Source organism: Sparus aurata, chromosome 10, assembly GCF_900880675.1.
Source record: "Sparus aurata chromosome 10, fSpaAur1.1, whole genome shotgun sequence".
NCBI lineage: Eukaryota > Metazoa > Chordata > Actinopteri > Spariformes > Sparidae > Sparus > Sparus aurata.
In genome coordinates this window covers 12,440,580-12,450,218 of record NC_044196.1, presented here as the reverse complement: position 1 = coordinate 12,450,218, position 9,639 = coordinate 12,440,580, and positions in this window count along the sequence as shown.

Here is a 9,639-nt window from a genome sequence, read left to right as displayed (position 1 = left end):
GCCAAAAGGAAACATGTCTTGTCACCACAAACTCAGCTGGAGACGGACTGACAAGCTTCTGTGACCTGAACGATTCCCTCAGAGGTCAGAGGTCAGGTCAGCTCTATCAAAGGACAAACAGTATGAAAGGCTCTTTATCTTGTATCAGCAGCATGTGTGTGTCTGAATGATCCTCTCAGAACTGGAATGAGGCACATTTCCTTAAACTTAACCAGACTTCAAAGAGACAAGTGGAGCGGCCTAGAGGGTTTTTGTTCAGAGGCTTTCTGGTGTAAATGTGATGCAAGATAAGATAAAATAAAAGATAAGGAAGAGGCAGAGGAAGTGTGAGAAAGACCTCCTTTATTAAAACATGTCCAGTACTTGTTGCAGCTCTGTATGAGACACGACCCCATCTTCAAGATCAGCTTTTCCAGGAAGTCACAACCTCTAAAAGTTACAAATTAAGCCTTTAAATCTCTCTCTTTAGTGCTGCATACACTGACAGAGAGATATTTAAGAGATCTTATCTAAAAACCCAGTAAACGTTAAATACTTTACACAAACACGTCTTTATTGTCCTGTCAGCTAATATTTGTCATGCTATGAAACACAAAGACGTGCAAAGAAAGACATGAAGCCAAGAGAGCCTCCATCTCCCATCAGCCCTCACTGCACCTTCTACACTGTGCTTCATAAACCTTCTCCTGACTCCATCCTGTGAGACTCCTGCATACAACATGTTTAATCAGCTTCTAATGAACACAAGTCTCTTTGTTTCCTGTGTTGGCTCATTGGATTCATGCAGAGGGACCCAGTTCTTCACATGTGCTGTTGTCTCTTGTCTTCTTGTGTTACAGGAGACAGTGTTAGTCTGACCCATGTTGTTTTTAATATGTCACATGTCATAAACAGTTCAACTCACTCTGACTGAAGCAGGCTGGGTAACTTTCCATCCACTCAGCTCAGAAGATCTCCTCATATGTCACATGACAAGTCTCACCTTCTTCTCCAAAGCTACAAAGTGATCCTTCAACAGCCTCATTTGAAAGACAGTCACATAGAAGAAATCACCCTTGAAATCATCTCTATTCAACATCGCACACAAAAGCAGATAACAGCACTGTTTCTTCAGTCTGATTCATACAGCATACAATAGTTTTTTTCCAGTCAACAGTCATATTTATTGATCCAAAGATGTTGCAGCGCAGCATTCCAGGTTTAATCATGAACGCTACTCACAGCTGTGGGCCTTAACGTCAAGTCTATTGTGTGTCACAGCCATGAGCTCATGGCAGCCGGCCCAGGATCATTACAGCCATTATCCTGGGCCGACTGCCAGGCTCATGAAATTGTTGGAGGAGAAGGAGGACGTGTTTGTCTCACACACAGATTAATGACCCCAACACACTGACTGTACAGGCCCGGGGCAGTTTCTCTCACACAGCCATGTTGCTTCCTGAACTGATTCCACCTCACCCAGCCTGCCAGGTGCACATCCACCACCAGAGTCTCATCTGAGTGATTAGTTGACATGAGGACGCTCACCAACACATCAGGGAGAGACAAGATGAAGCAAAGAGACACACACAGTTCATCAGACAGGCGTCTGTCACCTCTGACAGGAACAGCTTTCCTCTCTGAGTGACTCGTTGTGATACAGACACACAGATTGTGTCAAACACATGAAAAGAGTCATAATGAAGCGACAAAATGTGCTGTCAGCAGCTTGACACAAGACTGAGAGCTGCTCTCACTGCCTGCCAGTCGACCTTTGATGAAGCGTGAAAACATTAAGCAGAGTGGAACTACAGCTGGGGCACGGATGATCAGCAGAGGTATCTTAAGGGGGGTACACACATAAGGATTTTATAAATCTTAAGAGATTTTTTATCTGTAGAGCCCCCACACATGAAGATAAAAAAAATCAGTTTTAATCGTACTGTGTGTGGTGTGCTCTGATATTCTCAGCACAGGACACCACACACATAAAGATTATCTGTCCCACCGCCGATCTAGAATCTAGTCCTCCGAGCCAGAAATATCACGCGATCTACAGTAACTAATGGCAACAACCCCAGCGTCACCGGGCTCTTCATAAACAGAAAAAAAAGCATAGTATATAGCATGTATATATAAAAGTAGTAAATAAAGGTGAAAGACATAGAAGAGAGAATGATGGTGGTCCTCGGACTATTGCTGTCCGAAAAAAGTCTACTGAGCGAGCTTGAGGTGAGTAGATTTATAGTTTATTTTTCGCATAGGAAAAGTTAGATCTCACCGCTGTTTTTATTTACGTTCGCTTCCGTGTTCCCCAGTCAGCTGGTCGGCTACGTTGCGTTTCACGTTACATTTCACGGAGTAGTGACTCGGGAGTTGTCGACTTTCCCCACAGACATGAAGATTTTTCGTCGTAAATATTGAACAAGTTTAACATTTACGATTGTCGGCCGCGACCCGTTTCCGAGCAAATTATCGGGACAAATTGACTCTTAACACACCACAGACCACAGGATAATCGTATAGGATAATCTTATGAGACAGAAGATAATCTTCCGTTGTCAGGAAGGGGTCAAATCGGAGCAAAATCAGCCCGATTATCGTTATGTGTGTACCCCCCTTAAGGCTGCTTGTTGACACTGCTGTACATGACTGGCACAGGCTGCTCTTGGCCTGATGTGTGTGAGGCCTGAGGACCAGCTCCCACTAGTCTGTGGTCAAGTTCTCCGGCTTCACACGCCCGTAACAAGCCAGTAAACTCCAGAAAAACCCACATCTGCATCTCCTGTGTGTCTGTATCAGTCCACAGAGCTCAGCTCAGAGAGGAACTGTCACCTCCACCTCCTGTAATGCAGCGTGGTGTAACAGCCTGAACAGGAGCTCCAGCAGGTGAAGTGTTGTGAGCTGCTGATGGACTGGAGAGAGGAAACACAGGATCATGTGGCTGACCACAGTGAACCACGGCTGGAACTCCTCTTGAAGTCATCACTCTGCCTTCTTTCAATAAGTTCTTTGCCAAAAAACCACAGAAGATTACACGCCCACAACTCTCCTGATGACTCTCTGTGAATTCTCTCCAGACATCTATCTGCTCTCTCTACACATGTGGTGCAGTCAGACTGAGGAGCTGCAGAGTTAACTTCTCTAACTTTCCTTCCACCTTTATTTCTTTTTCCTCTTTGCAAATTGAACATATCAACCGGCCACTTAAAGCTTCAAACCACCTTCGCCTAGTCCTTATGATTTGGGTTTCCTGTGTACCGACCTGTTTTGGCAAACTGTCTCTGAGTCGTGCTTACTGTGTTCAGTCTGTGTTTGAGGGTCTTTTGGTTTCGGTGTGATCAACTCTCTGTGGAGTCGGTGATAGTGATGAGGTGTGTTAACCTGCCCGGCACGCTCATAAATGGACTGTACTCCTACATTTGTACTCACTGATGAAGGCCGGGTGGCTGAAAACGTGCATCAGCAGCTAGAGGTGAAACTACAGCGTCACACTTAGAAGTGTAGAGCGGCTGTGTTTGACGTGTTGGGACTGAGACTGAGTTTGGTTTGTATGTAAGCAAACGTGAGTACATCATGGTAATATTATGTCATGGCAATCCTTCTTCTTCCTGCCAAACCCTCTGGACCTGCCACCGACCTCAGCACCAGGAAACTTGGAGGCTTTAAAGTGTCCTCTGAGCACCGGCATCTGTACGGAGAGAGCTTCCCAAGATGTTTAAATCCAAAGCGTGAGGAGGGAAGTCGGAGAATTCCTGTAAAACATTTCCTCGTCATCTGAACATCTGTGCCTCAGTGTTTGTTTGATGTAAAAACAACTTCTACGCCAGATTGATTTATTGCACATTGAGCAAGAGAGTATCTGGACGCACTGATGGTGTTGTGGGAGATAATCCCTCCGGTCAAAATGGACTCTAGAGCTGCCAACTGTGACTCATGAAGAGAGAGAAGCCTTTCTGCTGAGGAGTGATGCCAAAGCTCTGATCAGATCCATGTCCATGTGTGAGCATGACGGCAGGGGTGAAGCAGGGACACATGCAAACAATTAAATGAAACAGACATTTTCTGTGAAAGTGTTTCTCTCCTGAACACAGGAATCGTCTCTGAAGGTAGAAGGACAGTGACGGACCGGAGAGGAAATACATGTTGAAGTTGATCAGTTTAAGCTGAGACTCAGGGGGAGTTCCACCTTTGTGGTCTGATGTGACTCAGGCTTTAATCACAACCTCCAGCTAGATGTCCTCGAAAACACATCGAAAGTCTTTTCTGGGCAGGGAACGGGGGTTGTGGTTCACACAGGAAGTGACAGCACGCTCTAGATTAGCATTTTGTATTTGTGTATACAAAGAGAAGAATATCTGGAACCAAAACAAGTGTTTTTTTAAAACAAACCATGTCGGTTTTTTTTAGCCCAAACCAAACCAGAGAGAACAGCGATGTGACACAAAGAGACTGGAAGTTGCAACACAAAGAAACATAAAGTCTTAATTCATCTGTGGTTTTGCAGAGACGTACTCTTCAGCGTCTGTGGAGGACGGTCGTCCCTCCATGTCATCCGAGGAAAACAACTTTCAATCTGTTTTTTCAAATGCAGGACGAGAATAGGTGGGTGTGCGTGGATGTTTAACTGAAACAGGCTTGCAGAATCACAGAACCCAAATTAATCATCAACAACAATGTTCCCCCAATCGTGTAAAGCTCATGTAAAATATCCTTAAAGGTGCTGTGGGGAGTTGGACCAACACCAAGACACTAAGAGAGAGAAAGTTCACAAGCAACGTCCTTTAATTAGGGAAATTAACATGGGGGGAATAATGCAGTCAACATAAATCGTCTTCCCGAGTCCGGGGTATTTCCAATGATAATCCTTTTAAACTCTCCTCCCGTAGGTTGCCGCCCGACAGCATCCCATGTAGAGCGAGAATGAGCCTTACGGGGCTGAGGTTCAGTCACAGTTTTTATGGTCCAGGCTGATCAGAACCTAGGTGTCCTCACTTGGTGATTAGACACAGCCGTCATCATTTCGAGCTGATTGAGGAGCACTGCAGGTAGGTACCGCCCCTCAATCACTCTGCCTAGTGCTAAATATGGTCTGTAGTGCTGAACCTCAGCCAGAGTCCACTTCTTACCTCTGTCAGGACGCTGGTCAGGGTGGGCCCATAGTGACACTCCACAGTGCACAAGACATTTTGAAACCTCCTCGATTGATTTTCAGGCTTAAACAAACTCAATTATCAAAATGTCTTCATATGAAAGTGACCCATTTTTCTGGCTTCAAACAGCGAGGAGGGCTTGAGGATAACACATATTTCACAGTTTGTATCATTGTCTTATAAATACTGTAAATAAACCTTTCTGAGGACGTTCCCACACTGCACAATGCTGCAGGGTCAGATGAGGCTGGTGGGGAAGCCGGTCAGGGAAGTGGTGACCACGGGCTGCTTTGAAGTGGAGAGGCAGCTTTTGTGCCTCCACCCTGAATCCTCCGTCTAGGCACACACACTGACCACACACATGCACACACACACACAAACACACGCACAGGAGTGTGTGTGTTTGTGTGTGTACACCCATTTTAGTGACATGACAAGTCATAACAGGCTCTGAAACATGCGTTGTGTTTCTGTAAATTTGCGGATGAAGCATTTGGTTTTCATAATGAGAGAGTTCTTTACTCAAAAATGACAATTCAATAGCTATCATGTCGTCCTCACGCTGATGGAGAGTCAGGTGACACAACATTTCTGGAGCTTCACAGCAAAAACAGAGTTGCAGCATTCTGCAGGATCCAGTTGGACTGACTTTAAGGCCTGTCAGGGTTCAGTGCACAGGGTTTTTAGGGTTTTTAAGGGGAACAAACTGGACCTGAGGCCCTGATCCTCCTCTGGTTTAAGGCTGGCAGTCACTGTGTCCTCAGTACGTTTTATAATGAGCATATTACAGTATCCTGGATATCTACTGCAGAAGTGATTAAAAAGAGACTGAATAATATTAAAAGCTGAAGTGAACATCTGGATGTTATTTGTAAAAACGGTATGATAGGGAGGGATTTTAGTGGATAGCCAGAAGTGTGAGCACAGAAAAACAAGCAAACACGACCTGAGTGAGACCCGAGGCAGCAATCAAGACCAACTGCTGCTAAACTGAATCATCGGGTTTGGCATTAAAATACTCAGATAACGGAGCATCAAGCAAAACTATAAACCACCTCGGTGTCAGATTCCCTGTTGTCTAACTGTCTGTGTCCACCTGGAGCCGGGTACAGTTAGCCGCTGTTAGCAGCTACTGTAGCAACAAGCTATCTGCCCATTAGTAACCTCCACAAATCAAGTCTGATCTAGTTTCACCCAAAATCTGTGAATAAGATGATAAAGTAATGAGAACTGACATTTTGTTCTACAGCGTGAACATGACTGGATTCATGTATAAAAACATACAAACAAAGTGCTGTTTTGGGGGGGCACATTTTGTTAAATCTAAACCTAAAATGGCTGAAAAAGCAACATGTCAGTGTTTTACAACATAAGTAAGAACAACAAGCGAGACAGGTCATTCCTCTAGAGAAAACATGTCACACAATGATTAATACGCTGCCACGGCTGCTTGGTCACCTTTACATCTTGATCTGAGCCGCTGTGTTACAGTTCACACATGAGTCTGAAACACAAAGCCCTCTGTTCTCCAGACACTTACAGCATGTAAGTGGTGTTCTTCCACAGCAGTGATCTCTCCTTTGTGGCTCCTCACTCATGTTTTCCATGCTGACCGCAGGACGGGTGGAGGGTGATAGCTCCTGTTTGTAAAAACCCCTTGAGGCAAACTTTGGAGGCCAAGGGGAGCAACAGTGGGCAACCAGTGAGCAGTTTTCTGTCGCCGCTTGACAACAAGTGTGAATCTACCGAATGGTTTTGACAAGAGACCAGAGTGTTTAAACATTTACAACATTTATCCACCATAGGGCTGCAGAAATATCATCGATTGCAGCTACTTCTCTACTTCCTACTTCGGTTTTGTTTCTTGTCTGAGGCTCTGGTGGACCAAGGTGTTCAGGAAATAGTGAGCACTGTACTTCTGCCTTTTTGTAAGTTTTTGTAAATGTACAACTTCCAGTGTTGCTCAATAAACATATATTTTCTAAATAATGGTGTCATTCTGCTTTAAAGATTCATCACAATCACTGTGTATTCTCTCAGGATGAAGCAAATAAAACTGTCCAAATCAAACCTCACAGTATTTCTCCTCCTGACTCACTAACATCGACATGCAGCTTCTCTCTTAAAACTTTCTGGAGTCTGTAATACGTAAGCATAGAACAAATGATACCACATTTATCTGGTTTGTTTAACATGATATGAATGTGATTTAAAAAACAAGTGCTTTTTAACAACAATGAAGCCTTCTGCAGCAAATAAGCTCCAAACCTCTCAGCTGCTGAACAACAGAACAAGAAGGCTGCCGCTCTCTTGGCTTCATGCCTTTCTTTGCTTTGTGTTTCATTCCATGACAAATATTTGCAAACAGGACAACAAAGATGTGTTTGTGTAAAGTATTTAACAGCTACTTAGATAGATCAGTACATGCAGAACTAATAGAGAAACAATTCATTACTTCATTTAGCCACTTTGAAACAGGACAATAACAGCTGGGAGTGTTTAGGAGTTTTCAGCCGGGATTTTATTTTCCTGAGCTGCCTCGATCACTGTTGAACATCACTCCAACAGCATCCACTCTGATTTGCAGTGACTCACAACTGTGCAGATAATTGTTAAAAGGAAATGGACCACAAAACCACATGAATGTCTTCACATATAACCTTTCGAACCGACCTTTCTTTGCATGTGTTTCTCTTTGTGTGTGGGCTTGCTGATACTCGTCAGACATTATCATCCAAAGTGTTTTTGACATTTGATCAATTTCTCTATGATGAACAAATGTCTGCAAACCTGCTAAGGAATCACTGAAGAGTGGTTGGTCCCTCTAACTCCAGAACTTGGCTGAGATTTATCACATTTTATCACATCTGGACATCTGTAGGTAGATTAGCAGCAGGAGTAGGTGATAGCTCATTCAGCTACTTTAAGTGGTGCTAATGTGCCAAAATGTTCCAATAAGAGGAATCATACGACCTGTTTTTGTTCCGTTAGAAACTTCTGCAATGTCTCATCTACAAACGTCATTGTTGGTCACATTCATTAAGTGTTGCTTAATGAGAACCAGGTCTGAAACGTTCACCAGTGTTGGATCAAGACAGAAAGAGAAAGAAAGAGAGAGAAAAAATGCTGAAGTTGGTTTGTCTCACTGTCCTGAAACAAACTGTCTCGGGCTCTCTGCTGAGGAGAGCTTCTGCCTCTTCCTCTATTGATCTTGTTGGAAATGGGGCCGTGTTTCATACAGCACTGCAACAAGTACTCAGACACACACACTCATTCAGACACCCACACACTGTTGATACAAGATAAAGAGCCTTTCACACTGTCCTTTGATAGAGCTGTCCTGACCTCTGACCTGATGATGATTTTGGGAATCATTCAGGTCACAGAAGATGGAACGCTCACTTCCTCACTGTGAATTCTCCAGACAATGACCTGCTCTACCACTCCCCTCCAACATCGAGTGCAGCCTGTCAGATTTCCATGGTGACACATGCCAACAGTCTGACAGAGCACCGTGACTCTCAGCGGCTGTGTGGACCTGGAAGTGTTTTTATTTACACACTGCATCAGCATGACAGGAGGCCACAGGAATGATCAGTAGAGATGAGAGCAGCCAGTGAGAGTATAGACTGGCAACTACTTTTTTACATCGTTTTATTATTTTTTGGGCCTAAAGTTCAAGTTCAAGTCTTTAGGTCTTCTTGTTTCAGAGTCATGGTGTCGAGACTCAGCCTTGCTGTCTTGCCTTAATCTAACCCTGTCACTAGTGAGACCTGACACAATGCTACATGTGTAAATAATATCAGAGGCTTCAGCAGACACACACCTGCAGCTACTTGTATTCACAGGCTAATTGTTACAAAAGCGTTCCTCCTCTCAGCTTTCACTACTGAAGGACGGTGGATTGTAAAATCAGCACCATCCTGCAGTTAAACAACACCATGAACAGCATGAAACAGGTGGTGTTCTCTTCCAGCAGCTTGTGTCTGTGTGGGATGATCACTGAGCTGAACTCTACAAGTGGTGAACCAACAGAAACAAACACCTGCAGTGTTGTAAAGACACGTTCACCGATGCACTCATGAGTCACCACACACAGTTATCACCTGAAATGAGAGATTCCTCTTGTGTGTTCACATATTTGGACAATAAAGCTGATTCTGAGAGAATTTACTGGATGCTTCACACACATCTGGACTCTGGAAACATCTGGCAACCACATGCAGCAGCCAGTGAACATATGGTACTCATTGTTCTGTGGCTCATTACAGCTTTGAAGAACCATCACAAGAAGCATTTCACAGTATTTCACCTCCTGAATTACTAACATGTGCAGCTTCTCTCTGATGGAGATTTATCATGACGACAGATTAAACTTTGTGTCTGTAATACAAAATAATAGAAGGAATGCAACCAAATGTAGCCGGTTCATGTATTAGAATAGATGTGATTTAAAAATAATAAGTCCTTTTTAACAATAATGAAAGCTTCTGCAGCAAATAACCTC